This window comes from Sinocyclocheilus rhinocerous, unplaced genomic scaffold (assembly GCF_001515625.1).
Source record: "Sinocyclocheilus rhinocerous isolate Xijiao unplaced genomic scaffold, SAMN03320098_v1.1 scaffold564, whole genome shotgun sequence".
Classification (NCBI taxonomy): Eukaryota; Metazoa; Chordata; class Actinopteri; order Cypriniformes; family Cyprinidae; genus Sinocyclocheilus; species Sinocyclocheilus rhinocerous.
In genome coordinates, this window is record NW_015645070.1 from 626,067 (window position 1) to 646,665 (window position 20,599).

Sequence of the window (20,599 nt, forward strand, 5' to 3'; positions counted from 1 at the left end):
ATATATATATATATATATATATATATATGTCATTTATTTCTTTGATGGCAAAGCTGCATTTTCAGCATTATTACTCCAGTCTTTAGTATCACATGTTCCTTTAGAAATCATTCTAATATGCTGATTTGGTGCTCAAGCAGTATTTCTTTTTATCATCAATAATGTTTTCATGGAAACTGACCATGATACATATTTTTTCCAACCTGGTCTCATAAAAATACGTACCTCTGGGTACTTTTCTGCAACACCGTTTTTACGTACCTTACTGCATGTTTCGCTGCAGTTTCAAAGAGAAATATCCACTGAGTGGCGCTAAAACACTGGTTCAATACGTGCAATTAAAAAGCATCAGTTTTCAAATCTCCCAGCATATTAAAATTGTTTTAAAGTCATAACATAATAATCTTCAAGTAATTGTGCGAAAATTACGCTTTATTAATCGAAACTTTGTAAATTTATGTGAAAAGAAATAAAAGGTGTCAGAGTTTTACTGCCTCTAGTGTTCATTTCTTTTGGAAACTGCAGTGATATGTACTTATTGGTACGTATTTTGCGTCTCGCGAAAAAGTGTCCCCAGGTACGTTTTTCCCTTGAGACCAGGTAGATTTTTTCAAGATTCTTTGAGTGATAGAAAGTTCAAAAGAACAGTATTTAGTTGAAATAGTGAAATAAATAAAGTCTTTGCTGTCACTTTTGATCATTTTAATGCATCCTAGATTAACAAGTATTTATCTCTTTAAAAAAATCCTAATTACTGACTCCAGTCTTTTGAATGATACTGTGTATATACATTATTATTGTTGTTGTGTAAAGATTAGATAAAATATATTGTAATATAATCATCTTTCAACTTTGTTTTTTAATATTCTTTCTAGCAAAGTAACAACCAAGCACTGGCTACTGTGTAAGTCTTAGTACGCTTTTGAACGCCTTAATAGTTGTAACCGCTGGCGACATATGAGGCGTTCGACACTAAGATCAAAGAGTGTGATCACTTTTCCACATATGGTGAGTGCAGCGGGCATTACGATGTTCTCCCCAGTTCACCAGCCTTGCAGGCAATATCTTCAGCCAGCATTTTAGCCTGGGGTCCTACAAAGCTCTCATCTTGTCCTCTCTATGGCCAGCCAACCAATGAGATGTGAATAGGATTAGAGCAGAGTCTGCCATGCATGATGGAACAACTTTGATCGGCGCTCTGCCCCGCTCTCTGTGCTCTGCTCTCAGAAGAACACATTTTTGATGTCACGTCTTGAGAAATGAAAGCTGCAGTTGATGGTTTTGAAATAATACAGAATGTGGCAGGCACAGTGTTTAAATCTTTCTTGCTTTGGCTTTTTATACATTGGATTGAGTACTGAATATAGATCTTTATATGTTAAACTGAACCTAAACAGATCGTTCAGATTTGTGGTGAGTCACTTGTGTAGTAGTTTTCCTCATTTGTAAGTTGCTTTAGGCAAAAGCATCTGGTAAGTAAATGGATGTTAATTTAATTAGTTTGATGTGCAGTTTTTGCAAGGAAATGTCTTTTTAATTCACATCACAAAAATTGTAAGAAATTCTTGCTTTTATCTAAGCGATGAAAGACTTGTGTGAGGAATCCTGAATGCCCAAGTATGTTTCTGTCGGGAGTTGGGCAGATTTTCTGTAAATGAAGATGGCTCTCCTTCCCATTAGTGTGGCTCTGTTTCAGTCGGCACCGGGCTCTTGCCAATGTGTCAAGGTAGCATAATAATGAATCAAATGGGTGGACGAGAAAAGAGCCAGGACTGAATACTGCCTATCGCAGAGTGCCAGGTCCTCTGCTAAACTCTGCCGAGAGGGAAGGTTCAACTGCCTGCCATGAAAGATCACGTCTGTCTCTTTTCCTCTAACCCGAGCCTTCTCTCCAGCTTGCACGCTTTCATCTTCTCCCTCACTCTCTCTTTTTTTCTCTTTCTCGTTCTCCATAGCTTAGTGAGTTTGTGGATTTGGGTCAAGAAAGACGGGCAGCCCACCTTTAGCAGCTATTAAAACCACCTTCTGCAGATAAAGACTTCTGTGGACAGGCTTCTTTGGTAAAGTTGGAGTTAAAAACTTCTTTGGCTACTCGGTTAAAGAAATAGTTCACTCAAAAACTGAAACTTCTGTCTTTATTTACTCTACCCTCATGTTATTCCAAAGGTGAATAATTTCTTCTGTGTTACACAAAAGCAACACAAAACATTTTGACCACAGTTTTCCATAATGAAAGTCAATGAAAACTGGGACTGTCAAGCATCAAAATGACAAGCTTAGCTTGTTGTAGCAGAATTGAGTCATTGAATCATTGCGTTAACTCATTTAATGAATTAATCAGTCAAAATTACAAATATTTATTTAATTCATTTCTATAGTAGTAGTAGTAGTAGTAGTTGTTATTATAATTATTAGGTTAATTGTTGCAACCGAATCATTGAGTCATTTAATCATGCAGACTCATGATGATAATGATAATAATACATTCCTTTGTTTGATTTTTAAATTGCCTTTCCTAAGTTTAAGGTCACTTTAGAAGAAACTTGCATCATCCAGTTCAAATACACGCACAAAAAAGTTTCAGTTGAAACTGAAATTAAAAAATGTTCATGAAAATGTTGATATATTGACATTTTGTGTGCCACAGAAAGTTATAATGTCCATAAATAATGATAATTTTTCATTTTTGGTTGAGCTATTCTGTTTAAAAAATGTATGAAAAAAAGAGGAGAAAGCAATGCACACAGGGAATGAGAATTTTTCGTTTTAGAGACCCTTGCTAACTGAAAGAAGATGAGAAAACCTAACTCAAATCCTTCTCCCTGATCTATCTGCCAATAAACCTCTTCACTTCAATTTAAAAGCATCACATTACACCTGTGTAGACGTCCTTCTGATCACTCTTTATTAAATTGTATTTCATGCTCTTCTGATCCACTATATGCCTTTCCCTCACTGGGCTCCTAGTCCAGCTCTCCATAGAGAACCATGTGTCCACCCAGGGGACTGGGACTTCCTCCATCTCCTCCGGGCCAGTTATGAACCACACTGCTGAAACCCTAATTTCTCTCTTTGCTTTATTCCCTGTGGTCAGATTTACATACATGACTCCAAGAATTATTTTGCATGAGTGGATTTATGAACAATGACTTAATGAGTCTTGGCTTCTACCATTTTACTCTGTCAAATGCATTCCCTCTAACGCTTTTCATTAGTTGTGCTTGTTAAAGCAAACATCACTATTACTATTACTCATACATTGCATTAGGAGTTCAAAACTCCTAACCCAAAATATTAAAGTTTCCCTTGTAAATCGTTTCGCAGTGTTTGTGCTACGAACATAAATGATAAATCAAATCATGTGACTTGTGTTTTTTTGCCCTAAAACTGGCAAAATTCTATGTTGAAGGAGTAAACAGAGCCATATCTAGGGCTCAGAATATCATAGAGACTTGTGTAGGTGGACTCTTTTGACTTGGACCAGTAAGCAACAACTTAGAAAACACCCAGAACAACAGAGCAACATGGTCATTCCACTTAGAACACCTTCACAACCTCATAGCAAATACTCGGGCAACCACCCACAAAACCCAAACATTGTGGCGGTGGCTTTTGGACTGGCAAGCACCACTCGCATTTTTCTTCTGAAAATTGTTTTCAGATTATTGTTTGTTGTATCCCTCAAATCCTCAGCACCAGGATGCACAGAAGCAAACTAATGTTCATAAACAGGATGCTGGCCTGTAAGTCTAAACAGTGTGTGCAGGTGATGTGGCTGAATGGAAATTACAGGGTGCCTGAGAAAAAGCTTTAATTAAACAGTAAGGTGGGATCCTCAGAAGATCTGAATATAGCCAAAGCCTTGTTCCAGACAAAATGACGGAAGATTGCACAGACTTCCTGAGTGAGCTGGAGGAACTGAATGTTTAGAACTTAAAGTAGCCCCAAAAGTATTCAGACACTTAAGTCACACTTAAAAAATGTCTAGTTCATTATATCCAAAATGACAAATCAAGTGGCATTAAATTATTTTTACCCATTACTGTTTTAGGTTTAAAGAAGTGAGCAGTTTTATTCAGTAAAGACAAATTAATTTGATCAAAAGTGGCAGTAAAGATTTCTAATGTTACAAAGTAAATTTTCAAAAATGTCAAATAAATGCTGTTCTTTTAAACTCATCGCTGTATACATCACTGTTTCCACAAATGAATAAGCAGCACAACTATTTTCAATATTCATAATAACAAGAAATGTTTCTTGAGCACCAATCAGCATATAAGACAGATGTCCGAATGACTATGTGACACATGAAGACTGCAGTAATGGCTGTTGAAAATTCAGCTTTGCCATCACAGGAACATTTTTTTTTTAATTTGTAAAACAAAAATATTAAACATCTTACGGACCCCAATCTTCTGAGCAATTCTATTAACTATAAAACCTCTTTCAGAAAATTTGGCAACCAGAAAGCGCCCGAGACATAACTATTTTATGAAACATTTTTTTTGTAAAGATTTATTTATGGGCTTTTTTTATGCCTTTATTTGGACAGGACAGTGTAGAGTAGACAGGAAAGCATTGGGTGGGATCGGCAAAGAACCACGAGCCGGGATTCGAACTCGTGTCGCCGTGAGCGCAGTTGCACTGTATGTCGGTGCACTAACCACGTTGCTATTGGCGCCAACTTATGAAACATTTTAATAGAAATGTAGGCTTGTGCTATATTTCTTTCAACTAAATGCCATTTGTTTTAATATTTTATGATGCAAATACATTTTTATTTTATTTTATTTTTTATTTTGAGTGAAGTGTACATACTTTTTCGAACTAAGATATATTAAAGTCATAACATTCTGGTATTTAATACCCACTATTTACCATCTAATCAATTTTCGATTTTGGTATGTAATGCTCACTTTTAACCATTGAATCAAGTTTTTCATACTTCACTTGTTTATTATCTTGAAATAGAATATCTTACATATAATATACCACATTATTGTTGTGTGAACAGTTGTGAACAGCCATTCACATTGACTTGTAGTTAACACCATATTGTAAGCCCTTTTGAGGCTCTTCACAAATGCTTTGTTCACGGCGCATGCGGCACGACCAAAAAATGTGTTGTGTTAGGTCTAGGGATGTGCAACGGTGATCGAGTACTCGAGTACTCGACCGTGACAGCGATGATCGATCATGTAAACGATGATCGAAATTGTTTATTTTTTATTTTTTTCCTGATTGGTTATAGCAGCACTTTGGGCGGCGCCCTGAGCTCTGATTGGTTAGCTTGCCACAGGATGCATCAAAAGACGTGAGAAGAGAGAGAATCATGACCTCAAAGTCACGTAGTGATGTCTGGCTTCACTTTGAGAAGACCGATGAAAATACAGTTCAGTGCAAGCTGTGCAGCGCCAAGCTGTCACACAAATCTACAACAAGTACAATGCGCTATCATCTAACATTTGTACATAAAATGTCTGGCGATAACAGAGCGGCAACTCAGACGAGCATTGCATCATTTGCCGTAAGACCAAAATGCAAAGCAGGCAGAACCGAGAAGATGACACAGCTAATCGCTGAAATGGTGGTGAAAGATGCCCATTAGTTTCGTCGACGGAGAAGGATTTAAAGATTTCATGCATTACGTTGAGCCCGAGTATGACATTCCGTCACACAAAACAGTCACGGCAAGAATAGATGCTCTATATGAAAAGACTGCTTCTTCACTGAAGGACAGACTGTCAAAGACAGCGAGGGTGGCTGTCACTACTGATTCATGGACCTCGCTGACCACTGAATCCTACATAACACTAACTTGCCATTACATTGCTGAATGGGAAATGCACAGTGCAGTGTTACAGACGTGATCAGAAAGTGCAAATTGAATCCAAAATATTGCTGAAATATTAGAATAAAAAAAATAAATAAATAACAATAGTGACATTACTGTAGTCTAAGAATGTGAATTTATTGTACTTTCGTGTTTTTAAAGCGCAATCCGAGTTACACTTTCGGTCAAGCTCACATCTGCATTGGCAAATTTTTTTCAGATGAAAGTTGTAATAGCTAGCCTACGTCTGATTAATTAACATGAACATTTATTACATGCTGAAAGCGCAGCATATCAGTGGTTAGTTTCATGCTCAAATGCAATGCCCGATAATGATTATATTGCTTTTAGTCACTTGTTAAATATCTTGTTTCACTCAAATATGCCACATTAAAGTTGTGTGAACTGCTGTGACCAGCCATTCACATCTACTTGTTCACAGCACATGCGGCACGACCAAAAAATGTGTTGTGTTAGGTCATGACCATAAATTCAGCGTTAGTCAGAATTTTCGCTTGTATGTTCAAAGCTCCAACAGATGGCTTCTGAAAGATTTCAGTCACACGGGAGGGTGTCAGTAGTGGAAGAATCAGCTCTCTCTGCTCAACATGGGTGGTGCTTGTATTTTCACAGCTGGCTGTACACACAGGAATCAGCCATACGATGGAAGAGCCCTGAAACTGAAGACAAGGCCTTCAAAACCCAGCAGGGCTAACAAGGGAGAGCTTGTAACCTTCACCAGGCCACGCACACAGAAATACTCTCTCCCACAGGAGAGTCCGCTGTTACCCAGCAGTCCTCTGGGACTACCGAACAAGCCCTTCACAGTCTGTTCATCTGCCCCTCTGCTATATAAACAGCTCCAGCCATGCTGGTTTTTCTGCCACTCTGAGATCCGGCAGTCTAAATACAATTCCCTGGAGAGAGGTAAAAATAGGAATCACACGAAAAGATTGACAATAATGGCGGCCATTGTTTGAGCGCATACTCGAGACACAATGTCTTTATCAGTGTAGCGTTCACCTGTTGGGATTTGCACATACAAAATTACTGGAGTTTTTTTTTTCTAAATTCCATGAAACGGTCACCATTCCTTAGTGAAATTCAGGCATTCTGAGAATTCCAAAGTTGTAGTGTTTTACAGTCCAGGTGACTTCTTGCTTTGACTTTTCATTTGCATATTTGTTTACTCCAAGAATAACTTCCAGGTGCGATGATTTAGCTTATTGTTTTGAAAAAAGCAGTGCGAAACAAACAATGGCAAAAAAATAACCTGATTACTTTGAATGGCATGTGATTACTTCTCACATTTAAATGTGCAAATGAATTTAACGCATTTCTTGTGCTGCCGCTCCCTGCCGTAAGGATTCTGCATGAATTCAGACAAGGTAAACATGTCTTTTGAGAGACTTTTTTGTCATAAAAGCCATCAAAACCACCAGATTTAGCGATGCGCTAGCAAATTGTCTTAGCATCTTGCTGCACTTGCCAACAGAGACAGTTCAGTATTTAGCAGTGTGTCTTTTTAAGCGCATCTTCGCGCTTTCTTTTCTCATTTCGGCTACTTTGGCCCGGCTTGGCAGGGGGAGTTAAAGACGATGAGCTCATAAAGGATTAAACTTTAGTTTATTTGATTGTCTTTTCCTTGTGGGGTTCGGAGACTGTTAGGGCTCCAGGAGAAGGGCACAGAGAGGGGCCTGGCCCCTAATCCGTGGATATTGAGCAGGATTCCTGGGACGCGACTGCTTTCTGCTCCTTTGCTTCCTGAGGTGTGACGGGAGATGCTGGGGAGACTGAGGACGGGTGATTTTTCTTTCTTTTTTTTTTTTTGTGGGGGTGGGAGTTTTTGGGGAGGATTCCTCTGTGTCTTTTGTTGAGACAAGTTTTCACAGTTTTGGGGCTGAGTAGTTGAGAATTGTGTGTCCAGTGGAGTGCGTCTTTGTAGAGGGGAGGGGGATGGCAGGGGCCTCAGAGGATTAGTCTCTCAGAGAATAATCACAGGATCAGTTCATACTGCTCAGGAGGGGGCCGCACTGAATGCATACACAATCCAGAGAGAGAGAAAGTGGCTGTGACGTTACCATGACGTAATGTGTCTGCCTGTCTTTATAAAAATTGATATTTTACTAATGCCTTTGGGTACTTTCTTTTAAAATTAAGAATTGATCGCTGTTAGATTTTAAGCAAGATTTCGAAATAGACCGTGAGACATGCTGTACTTTGCTATACAAAATTTAACCCTGTAATTAACTGCAAGTTGTACTTTAGGGGTTAATGTGTAATTCTTTATATTGCAATTATACATGATTATTCCATATGCAGTTTTCATGACCTCATGCTATTTTAGGGACCACATGGAATATGTACTTAAAAAAAAAAAAAAAATAATTAAAATTAAAATGAATACTATGAAATTATTACTATTAGTATAAAATAATAGATTAAATTAATTTTTAAAAATTATTTATTTATTCACCATTTAAGTAAACTGCAAAAAAATTTTTTAAATATCAAACTATTTAAAATTTATTTAGATTCTTTTAGATGTGTGAACTTTAACCGATTTGTTAATTGTCACCTAACTTTATCTGTAATTATGTATTTACATGTTTTTATGCTTTTACTTAATAATTTTATGCATTGCATTTACAGATGGCCAGAGTGTATTTAGGTTTCATAGTGCTCTTATTAGAAGTTATGCAAATTAAAAAGTTTTCTAAAAGTTTCTAAAATTAGTATTTTATTTTGAGCCTTTTATGTGATTCTTTGAGCTAGCCATTATGCATATTTCATTTGAATAACAAAGCCAGAAGCTTCTGTAATCTGATTTCTGTTGGCAGTAATTGGCTGATACAATAGATCTGGTGTTCTAATCCCTAATTCACTGCTACCAGTCTGTTGAGTGTTTAATCTAAACACTGTTGTTTAATCTGAATGTGTGCATTTGAGGGATTTGTTGTTGAGAGATTTAGACTTGCGTAAGCTGATACTGTAAACTCTCTGAATTATTCATGGAAGGGCTTGAGACTAACATATGAATGCGGTGGCACTGGTTGCACCAAGTTCTGCAGATGGTAAAATAGTAAGCATGACCAAGTGAAATTAGCGGTAATATTGCACATTTTGTCTCATAGAAACACAGACTTGACAATAAACCAATTGATGTTTAGTTGGAATACAATATAAATGTAACTTAAAAAACATAATTATCTCTTAACTTATTTAGTGCTTTTTATAGAGCTAATTAATGTAGAGTTAAAATATTCTGACAGTTGGACTGAGTTGATATTTCTTAACCAGACATTTTTTTCTTTTATTTAGGCTCTTGGAATATCTGAAGGCAAGCAAGGTTGTTTTTCTGCAATCAGAGAATATTTGGACAGAACTGATTTTTCACACAACGTAAAACTAATAGTCTCAGTTAAAAGTTCCAGGATTTAAAGTCCACTGGTAGTTCTTGCATAATGTCCATAGTTTAAATGTCTAAATAGTTTAAATTTATCTGTAATAATCATTTTCATGATTGGTTGGAGCTGTAGTTCTATAAAACAAGCTATGGCTTTTGTCATAAAAAAAAATCCTATTTCTCTTTTGTTTTTATATTGTCTAAATGCACTTATAAATGATAAATACAACTGTCATTTAATTTAATTTAATTTTTGAATATATTGCGTAATGCCCTGCATGAACTCCATAGTTGCTACAGTTAATGTTACTATAGTCAATCCATGGGCAATTTTTGTAAGTATGGTGGTCTGTGGATTGAAAAGGTGTTTCACTTTTCAGATTTCCCATACGTAGCAGAAAATAGTGGCTTGTAGCCAAATAAAAGGGGGCAATTTAGTTGCACTGGAAGGAAAAATGCTCACAAAATGCTGTTGCAGTCTGGAGCCTTGTATGTTTGTGATTTAGGAGTGTGCATGTTTATATGGTTGTGTTTAGATGGTCTATGCATTTAAAGCAACTGCAGATTGCTACGTGAAGCCAGGTTAATTTAGTTCTGGTCTTCACTGATGGTAAGGAGAAAATCAGAGGTGCTCGGTTGCCTTCAAATAGAATTGTATATCCTGTATGAATTGTTCCCTCACTTCCTGGCTGGTGTAGTCACCTTGACGTTCTCAAGAATGAGATTACTGTAAGGCTGGCAAAGGCAGATGCCAAGCTGAATGAGCCACATCTGTTCTTCTCATTCCCTTGATGTCTATTATACTAACAGGACAAAACCCGGAGAAGCACATGGAAATTAGTTCTGCAGGCTTTTCTTTCGACAATACAGGATGATGATGGTCTAAACCTGCCAGAGCAGGCAACACCAATCAACTGGTGTAAACACCTCGGGTGTGTAACAGCCGTTTTTCCTCTCCTAAAGGTCTGTCCATTGTCTATGATGTATATCTCTTTAGCGATCTTATAGATCCATGAATAGAACTGAATCATAAATTCACATTCACCATTGTCTAAATGTTTTTTGTTCTGCTTTTAGGTGTTATGCTGACCTGCATGTGTTCACGTATACACTTTTTAACAGTACCTGTATAACTCAATTCGATGTTATCTTATATGTTTACTTAGAATTGTTAAGCTTTTCAAAAATAGAAAGCATTTACAGTATGATTGTAATATGAATAATTATACTGCATTTCCCTTACATTTTTAAAAGCGTACATTTTTATATTTTTACATAAATATTATATACTTTTTTATTTTTATTGTATTTATAATTATTAATTTGTCATTTATGGGTGTCACAGAATAAAAAGCGACAATTAAATATCTAAAACATTTAAAGAAATGCAAATTTCTTGTGCCATATGTGACCCTGGACCACAAAACCAGTCTTAAGTCGCTGGGGTATATTTGTAGCAATAGCCAACAATACATTGTATGGGTCAAAATTATCGATTTTTCTTTTATGCCAAAAATCATTAGGATAATTTGCATGAAATATTTGATTTGAGAGTGTTATGTACAGACTGAAATTCTGAAATGACTAAATGTCATATTACTAAGCATTAGGGTTAGGGTTTACTGGCCTCAGATTTTAGACTTTTATGGTAGTTTTAGAGAGATTTTAAGAGTTTTTTGGAGGTGGAAACCTGAGTGTTAATTGTTTTCCGAGTTCCATGTCAATAAATAATGACAGTAATAATTTTGTTTTTTCCCCCCTCTGAAGTCACTCAGAAAAAGAGGTTTCTAAAAAGTAAGTGGGATTCATGACGTCAGCTAAAAGAAATGTTATATGAGAGACAGAGAAAGGTATTACACTTGCTAAAAGTAAATTGATGAATTATGACCAATAATATGCAATAACAAGGTAATATGTGGTCAGTTTTGATTAATAGTAACTGGAATCTTGATTTATTTGTTGTTCAAGTTTTGGTTGATTTTGTAATTTTGTACTATATACATATTTGCTCGCTTTATTTAGGAATATACACCTACATCATTTGTAGCTGGGGAATTCAAATAGGATGATAGGAACCATGGAGCAGGGAAACATCTGCAAGCTGGGGGGCATGGTGATGATTTTGTGTGTGTGTGTGTGTGTGTGTGTCTTGTAGGTCAGAAATGAGCAGGACTGACTGCTGTATGAGTGAATCAGAATGATTGCCTCAATCCACCATGATTCACCACACACACACAAACAAACACACACACACTCCTTACAGCATTACATGTCAGCGTTATTGAGATGAAAATCATCATTTTCAATATCTTGTAATTTAACCCGGTCCTCATATCATTGCTGGTAAATAAGGTCATTTTTTGTACTGTTTCTGTATTCTTTAGTATATCAGTATATTAAATGGATGTCAACTCCTCGCATGCAACCTCTTGTGCAACTGTCATCAGAGTTTGTAAATAAAAAGAGGGTCATTTTTTTCCCATCATGCCTTGCGATCGTGGTGACCCGGTCTGTGCAAATGAGATTTTGAAGCTCATCCGAGCATTCCGATAATGTAATGGTGCAGGAGCCGGACCTGACAATCCCTCATCTCAGTGCAGCCTCAGTTGATCACCGATCCTACTGCTAACTGCAGTAAATTGAATTTTGAGTCCTGACATTGTTCGTTAACCACAGTACCGAAGAGATCGCGATACAGATTAATGATAATGGCAGCCCAGGATGGCTTTCCCTCTCAGTCGGAGAGATTTGATTAGCTTCAGACGGCCATGGAGACGGAGATTGGCCCACCTCGGCTGTTACGAGGTAGCACTTAATGAAAGGCTTGTATGGACGACTAATCGGGAAATGTTTGTCTGGCTGTCCACTTACTGTAGATGTCTGATGCCGTAGACGGGTCGTGCTCGTACATGTGTGTGACTATACGCGCACACACGCTCTTCCAGTGAGTAATGTCCTTGAGGATAGCTGTTTATTACGCTCTCGAGGTTAGTCTGTTCGCATTCACGCCGTCCGTGATGTGCTGATAGATGCTTTATGGCTTTCATACTCCGGGTGTTGTGAACGCATATTCTGTGTGAACACGTGCGCAGTGATTTAACTCGTCACTGACACATCTCATCATATTTGAGTCATTTACTCAGAGTTGCGTCTAAACTGACCCGTGTTAGTTTAGAGAGAACGTCGTAGTGCTAATTAGTAAGCGCTTAAACATGCAGAGTGATACTCCGAGGTTTGTCAACCGTAGTGTGAGATAAATCAAGTCATTACTAGAACATGCTGCGAAAAAAATGTGTGCACATGAAGTGAGAGATACAAGCTCTGTTCCAAAACCTAGTGAGCTGCCTACAGAGAGAGCATTTAACCCATTACTAGTAGGGGTGCTCCGATCAGGGTTTTTGAGGCCGATCACAGAAAGCAGTATCTGCCGATACCGATCACCGATACCGATCTTTTTAAAGGGGTCATATGATGCTGTTAAAAAGAACATTATTTTGTGTATTTGGTGTAATGAAATGTGTTTATGCGGTTTAAGGTTAAAAAAACACATTATTTTCCACATACTGTACATTATTGTTTCTCCTCTATGCCCGCCTTTCTGAAACGCGTCGATTTTTACAAAGCTCATCGGTCTGAAAAGTGAGGTGTGCTCTGATTGGCCAGCTATCCAGTGCGTTGTGATTGGCCGAACACCTCAAGCGTGAGTCGGAAATGTTACGCCCCTCACCATATTGTGATGATGCCCTGTCAGGCCAACATTAAAACCCATTGTGTGTATATATATATATATATATATATACACACATACATGTATACATACATACATACATACACTTTTTAATTTTAAAAAGTTTTTGATTTTAATATTTATGTACTGTTATTGGAATGTCTTTTATCTTGCCTTTTACAGAGTATGACATTAGCATATCAATTAATACCACTACGTGAAGCAATTTTGGATGCTATGAAGCATTGTTGCCTATAGAGAATATCAAATCAACCACTTTTGTTGTTCCAGGATGCTGTCTTAGAAGACTGCTGCCTATGTAGGGAACTATGCTATGCTACTATGCTTGGATCAGAGCTACAGTAGTTTCTTTGTTGCAGCTGTGATGTTGTGTTCTAATTCTACATCTTATCCTGCAGGTCAGTCAGGTTTTTTCTGGAATAAATCCAACCGTTTCATCACAACATTGAGTTTCTGGGACAGTTGGCATGCTTAAAAAAAAAAAAAAAAACTCGAACCAACTGGCTTAGAGCATCTGTGAGATTACAGAGCGTGCTTCGGAAAATCTTTCACTGTTCCTCCCTGCAGCTTAAAGAGTGTTTAGTCTGATTTCTCACAGAGGAGCCCTCACACAACTCAGCACATACTTCGATCCGTATGTGTTAGGCATGGTATTTAAATAACTTGTGTAAGCAAACCTTCAGACTTGCTACACAATAGGCAACAGTTTGTTCTGTCTGAACCTCTGACCTACTGACACAATGTGAGAAATTCATGTTTGAAAAGCTGCGTTTCTGTAGCACAGAAATCTAGAGTCTATGTCTACTGTCTGCAGTTATTTACTCAAAGTTAAACTCATAACTCGTTGAATTTAATGTCATAGATCAAAAACACATGCCAGTCAGGACTGTGCAAACATGGTAGATTGTCCAGAAATGTATACCAAATGTACTTCATCAACAGGCAAGAAGTCATGAATATGCTTCATCAAATTCAAGATCTGTTCTGATGGTACAGGATTGTGGATGCAGAATCGCAGTTGATTTTAGTAGTTTGATCTTAGCATATTGCTAATTGAATGACCTGATGTTCTAATAAGTTCATAAATACTTAAAACATTCATATATTTTGTGTAATATATACTTAATTATTTTCATGGAACTTCAATTCAGTGTCGTAGTACAGAATATTTTTCTACATTTTTAAACATTAAAAAAAAAATTTTTTAACTATCAATCAGTGCTTTTAGTGCAGAGTATTTTCCTTTTTTTCATAAAACCTTTTCATAATATTTATTTTTTTCTTTTCACCATCAATACTTTATAGTACTGAATATTTTTTCAAAGATTTTTTGAAAATAGCATTCATTCATTCATTCATTCATTCACTCACTCACTCACTCACTCACTCACTGCATTAGGTTTTTGTCATAAGAATGTTATGTTGCCTAGGTGGGCATCTTGCTTGTTTTTGTAATAGTAGAGCTAGAGAGCTTAATTATTAATCATAAAAGCTGGCAGTGAGCAACAAAGTCAGTCTAGTTTATTTAAGATGATTCAATGGATTTTACTGTACACACACACAAAAACAGAAAGTGACCGTGACATTGAACACTGCTCTGTTCTTGAGTGAAATATGCTTTCCCAGCAGCAATGCAGCACGACACTTTGACCTGAGGTTGTTGCGAAACAGGATTTGTTCCTGTTGGATATTAATTGTCTTGTTTAATTACAGCTTAGTAATTAGAGGGGGGCGAGACACAAATTCCCTGTTGCTAAGTCCTTGTTAATGTTTGCATTTTCAAAGTCAAAGCTGTATGTTCTCAAGGATATGGCAACTCCCCCCCCTAAGCTGCCAGTTAATGGACAGAGACAAGGCTGGAGTCAGCACCTCCTTGGTGGAGATGTGCATGTGTGTGTGCTGACATTGCAAACATTTCTGCGCTGAGAAGCAGAGAGATGTGTTGTTGGTTAAGACCCCCACTGGTATTAAACACCTGAAGATTAATGACACTCCTTAACCGCTGCTCACCAGTCATGTGATCGCACCTAGACCGATCACAACCCTGCAGGCATCACCACAACATGATTTAACCAAGTATAAGCATTTCTATTGAAGAAAAACAGCTTAAACCAGCCTATGTTGGTTATCCGGTCTTCCAGCCTGGCCAATCTGCTTCGTTTCGCTGGTTTTAAAGGGGTTTTGGGCTCTTTACCATTGGTCAGACCAGTTTGTCCAGGCTGGGAGACCAGGCAGAATGTTCAAAACATGTTAGATTAGTAAAGCCTCAGTAAGCCTTCAAAGCAGATTTTCTCTTGCTTGAGGCAAAACTTAATTTAATTCACAGATATCACCATGCTTCCCCAGTTGATTAATTAGAATACATTAAGACAATTGTTTTTGTGTTATAAGTTTTCTGAACTGTTGTTTAAATATGCAAATGAGGCATTATCTAATTAAATATGCACTCATATGCATACATTTCAGAAATCTGAACGTTGGAGATAAAGTCAGGTTCAACATTAATTTTGTTTACATATTAAAGTTTTATTTTATTTATTTCTTTTTTATAGAGGGGTTTTTTGGATAACTTTTTTTATTACTCCATAAATCAGAAAATACTGTCAACAGCAAGAAAAAATGTCACCATGTTTGTAGTAATATAATTTTTATATAAATCAGGTGAATGGTATATGAACAAACCCCTCTGTAAAAAAAACCTTTAGAATATCATTAGGAATAAAATTGGAAAGTTTGGTTTATGCAAGTGCTACTAGTGGAGATTTTTGGCTCATTGTTGGAGAAAAAGAAGAAGAAAAGAAATGGCCTTAAAGGGACACCAGATTAATGGTGGTAAGCAAGCAGTTTCTGGTCCCCATTGACTTCCACAGTATTTTTTGCATACTATGGAATGAAATGGAGACCAGCAACTGCTTGGTTACCCACGTCCTTCAAAATATCTTTTAGAAGAAGAAATAAACTCAAATGACTTGAGGGTGACTAAATGATGACAGATTTTTCATTTTTGGGTGAACTCTCCCTTTAAAAGAAATGTATTGGAATTGAAGTAAACATGCAAATAGGCCTATATAAAGTCTAATCAAATACACATTTTTTGGATGTTTTCTTTCGGCACGACATGTTATTAAAGCAAAATCTCAAAATTGACCAGTGCATGAAAAAAAAAATGGTTTCTTCTATCTTCTATGAAAAACCTTCTAATAATACCCCTTACCAAAAGCCAACAGTACACATGTTCATATGCATCTTAGTGGATGTATGTGTTTTTCTGTTTTTACTACGGCATGAATCCAATCCCTGCTTAAGCAGAGGACACGGACTATGGGTTTGTACATCTGGCTTAGCACATTGAGGCTTTTTACCCTCAGTCACACAGAGCGATGTTATGCATTTAGCCTCAGTCTTGCGTTTGTTGTCCAGTGTCCGTCTCATTGAGCCATGGGCTTCCTGCAGTATTGCCATGGGATGCAAGTTGCCGTGTTGAGATAACAGGCCCAACCCAGCTGCGTTATCACAGTCTCCCTTCCCGTTAATCGGCTTTCAGAATAGCGCAAATAAAGTTTTAGTGTTTCTCTGCGTGATGGGGCTAGTCTGCTTAGTTAAGAGAATGCAAATGGCAGGCCAGGTAGGGTTAATTTACTCCGAGCTAGTCTCAGGGCAAACCATCCGTCATTGGCTCTTAACGCCGCTCACGTCCACAGTTTTGCTCCAGTGTGAATATAAAGACTTATTATGAACTGTTAACAAGATCCCTGAGCCTGAAATCTGGGTTTTATTTATACAGTAAAACCCAACAGCACAGTTTATCGATGCAATTTGTGTGTGTGTGTATGTCTGGAAAAAAACATTTCTGCTGTTTATTTCTGCAGAATATTCTGTGCACTTTCAAGATGAATTTCACACTTTTGAAAGCCCCATAACCCTCTTCTCTGGAGATGCAGACGTAGTGCCAGTGAAGCGAGACGCAGACACAACTTGATTAAGCGCGCATAATTGTCAAAGAGCACCATAAACAGAAGTTGCTCATCAGCGCTCATGAATATGCAGGAAATATTCATAGGATTCTGCTGTTGTGTCGAACAATAAGAGCAGAGCTCATGTCATGATGGGTAAAGGTTAATGACTCAATGAGGGAATCCAGCCGTTACCTTCTTTTTTTCCTTTTCGAAAGCGGATCCTGACCTTTTGCAGGCCTGTATCACCACACTTCTGCTATCACCGGTTCACATGCGGTTCTCTCTTCACACTCATCAGCTGCACTTTTGCGCAGAGAAAAGGATACACGCACTTCAGCTTTATAGTGGTGGAATGGATGAAAATGTGAAAGAATGTTTTCACTTTCACTTTCTGGAACTGGGAACATTAGAGTTGTGTTGCTGTCTATGCAGGGTCTGAGAGCTCTTATAGTGGTGGAATGGATGAAAATGTGAAAGAATGTTTTCACTTTCCAGTCATTGTAAAGTGTGCCATTTAAGAAATATCACTCAAGCAAAAGTGCTGTTCAGTCATAAGTAATCATAGCTGATCCTGCAGCAAGGGAAAACACATGAGCTATGATTTAAAGAAAAAAAAAAAACCCTACTCACATTCCCAGAAAAAAAGGTACAAAGATGTCACTGGGGCGGTAGTCTAATGTACAGAAGTTACAGAAAATGTACAAAGACGTACATTATTTATCCCTAAATGGTACATATTAGTTTATTAAAGGTACATATTCAGTGCTTTTAAAGTACATATTAGAAATTTAAAAGTACATATTAGTGCTTTAAGTGTATACATTTTTTTATTTATTTTTTTTGCTTTTCTGCTCTCTCTCTGCATCTCTCTCACGTACTTTGGTCTAGAATGCTGACACTTTCACAGTGCTGTTACACTAAATATATAAATAATAGTTATTAGATTTTTTAATTATTATTTTCTTTGATATAACAACAACAGCATGAATAGTTGATGTTGTTGTCTATTTTCATTTGGCAAATCCATTTAGAGGATCAGAACAAACTAATCAATTAATTATATAAATGTGACTAATGTATTTAAAGGGATAGTTCACCAAAAAATGAAAATTCTGTCATCAATTACTCGTCCTCATGTCGTTCCAAACCCTTAAGACCTTCATTCATCTTCGGAACACAAATTAAGATATTTTTGATGAAATGTGAGAGCTCTCAGACCCTGCATAGACAGCAATGCAACTGTAATGTTCCCAGGTCCAGAAACGTAGTAAGGACATCGGTAAAACATCGGTGAATGTGACATCAGTGGCTCAACTTCAGTTTTGCGAAGCTACGAGAATACTTTGAGCGTAAAGAGCGTAATCGACGTAATCAGCGTTGTTTACGTTCTGAGGAGAAAGCACGCGCATGAATGTAATCTGCGTAATCAGCGTTGTTTATGCTTGGGGGAAAGCGTGCGTATGTGTTGTGATACTCTAAAATGGCGGAAGACATAACTCAGGGGAGAAGAATTGTTGAATAAATTGTTATTTTTGTTTTCTTTGCGCTCAAAAAGTATTCTCGTAGCTTCGCAAAACTGAAGTTGAGCCACTGATGTCACATGGACTGTTTTACCGATGTCCTTACTAAGTTTTTGGACCTGGGGACATTACAGTTGCGTTGCTGTCTATGCAGGGTCTGAGAGCTCTCACATTTCATCAAAAATATCTTAATTCGTGTTCCGAAGATGAACGAAGGTCTTACAGGTTTGGAACAACATGAGGGTGAGTAATTAATGACAGAATTTTCATTTTGGGGTGAACTAACCCTTTAACTTAGTTATGCAACTTATTGTAACTTGTTACAATAAGTTACATAAGTGACTTATTTATTTATTTATTTGTCTCTAATTTGATTTGAATATAAATAAATAACATCAATAGTTTGTTGTTGTTGTTGCTGTTAATATTAATTTGTCATATCAAATCAGAGGTCTGGCGCTAACTGTTTTAACGATGCATTAGCATAGTTTAGTGCTCAAATCCATTTTTCTTTGTAAGGATTGTAGTGTACTTTGCCTGGCAATATACAATTTTGTATATCATGTTGTACACGCCGCTAATTGTACGTGTTTTAGGAAGGACTCATGGACGTTTTTTTGGAGGCGTGTTAACTCAAGCCCCCCCCCCCCACCTCTTTATCTCAAGGCTAGCAGCAGGGATACGACTGCGGAGCTTGGTTTATGGCGAATGCGTCTTCACGGGTACTGAGTGAGGAAGTTGCCAATGTGCTCTTCTTTACCCAGCGGAGATTTCGAGGTGTCTGCATAAATTGACAGCACCAGAAAGAAAGTTGCTGCAGTGGATTTGGTTGTTCTTCTTTTCAAAGCAAAGTCACACAAATACGGGCCTCGATTCGTCGTCAGGGGAGGAATGTTGCTATGCATCACTTGACAAGCTAGTGTTCAGACAGAGCTTCCTCTGATTTACCACTGATGGGGGAATGTGATTAATGCTCCCTTTTAAAACCCTCGTACTTTAGTATGTGTCGCAGCCCGGCCCATTATTCCCAGGATGGCACATTATTTCAGCGTTTCATGTCAAATGGCGAATCTTAGAAGGTTTATAATAAATTCACTTCACTTGCTTCGTCTCTAGCCCCACAATAAAGTGTTTTAATGTGTAAATAAAGCAGGGATGTTCGTGTCTACATATTTTGTAACATTTTATTTAAGTTTTTAAACATTCCACTGTTTACTTTATCTTTCGCATACTTGTTTTCAGTAAAATATTAATTCTTGATGAGGGTCATGCAATATTAGATGAACAGTATTTACCAGCTGTGACCAGCCCCAATTCTGTCAAGGTTATTCTGTGAATTTATACACTGGCCGGATGATATTTTGACAGATTTGACAGGTGTAGAATTTGCACGAATCAAAGCTGCTAAGACAGGAATTCATAGTTTTTCATCATGTGGCTTGATTTTATATCATTTCTTTTGTTTTAACTCGTGTCAGATCTGAGCAAGAGATGTGAACGTTAGCTCACATCCATTGAATGCAACCTCCCACTGTGACCCAAACAAACAAGCTATTTTGCAACAGCTACCATAGGTCATTGCCATCTCAGTCTTTATCCGTCTCGATCCTTAATCTACGCTGAGTGATTGGCGATAGTCTGCCAGCCATTTTGGACAGTTTCCACGAAACAGTTTCCACTGTAAAACTCTCATACCTTTTCCCTCCTTACGTCTTACAGCAGTATCACTGTAATTAGTGTGTCAGTGTGAGTGAGATTGCACTTTTTTTGCTTCTTGGAACGCCATTCCTATATGCTTTTACAGCCTCGTCTTAAAGAACCATCAACCGTAGCCTTTTTAGCAGTAGTTTCAAGGTAAAATGGCTTCTTCTATGCTTTATTCATAATAAGTACTGCAGGCATGCTGAGGTCAGTATGCCCCCTAAGATAGTCAAGAATGCTTTATGTGAGGTCTCTGTTAGTTTTTTCCAAGGTATGTTCTTCACAACCTCTCCATTAGCAGACCATTAATCTGAGGGCTAGAGCTCAAGTCCTGATTCTAGTTCTGGCTGTTCAAATTTTCAGTCAACCTCTCCCTCTCTGTTATATATATATATATATATATATGTGTGTGTGTGTGTGTGTGTGTTTATCATT

The 20,599-nt window shown here is 37.5% G+C and overlaps 1 protein-coding gene across 1 annotated transcript in view; it reads left to right on the top strand.

Moving 5' to 3' along the window:
• The window catches only part of LOC107705355 (O-acetyl-ADP-ribose deacetylase MACROD2-like), a 229,824-nt gene that overhangs the window by 61,509 nt on the left and 147,716 nt on the right, over positions 1-20,599 (top strand). The gene's annotated exons all lie outside the window — the stretch shown is intronic.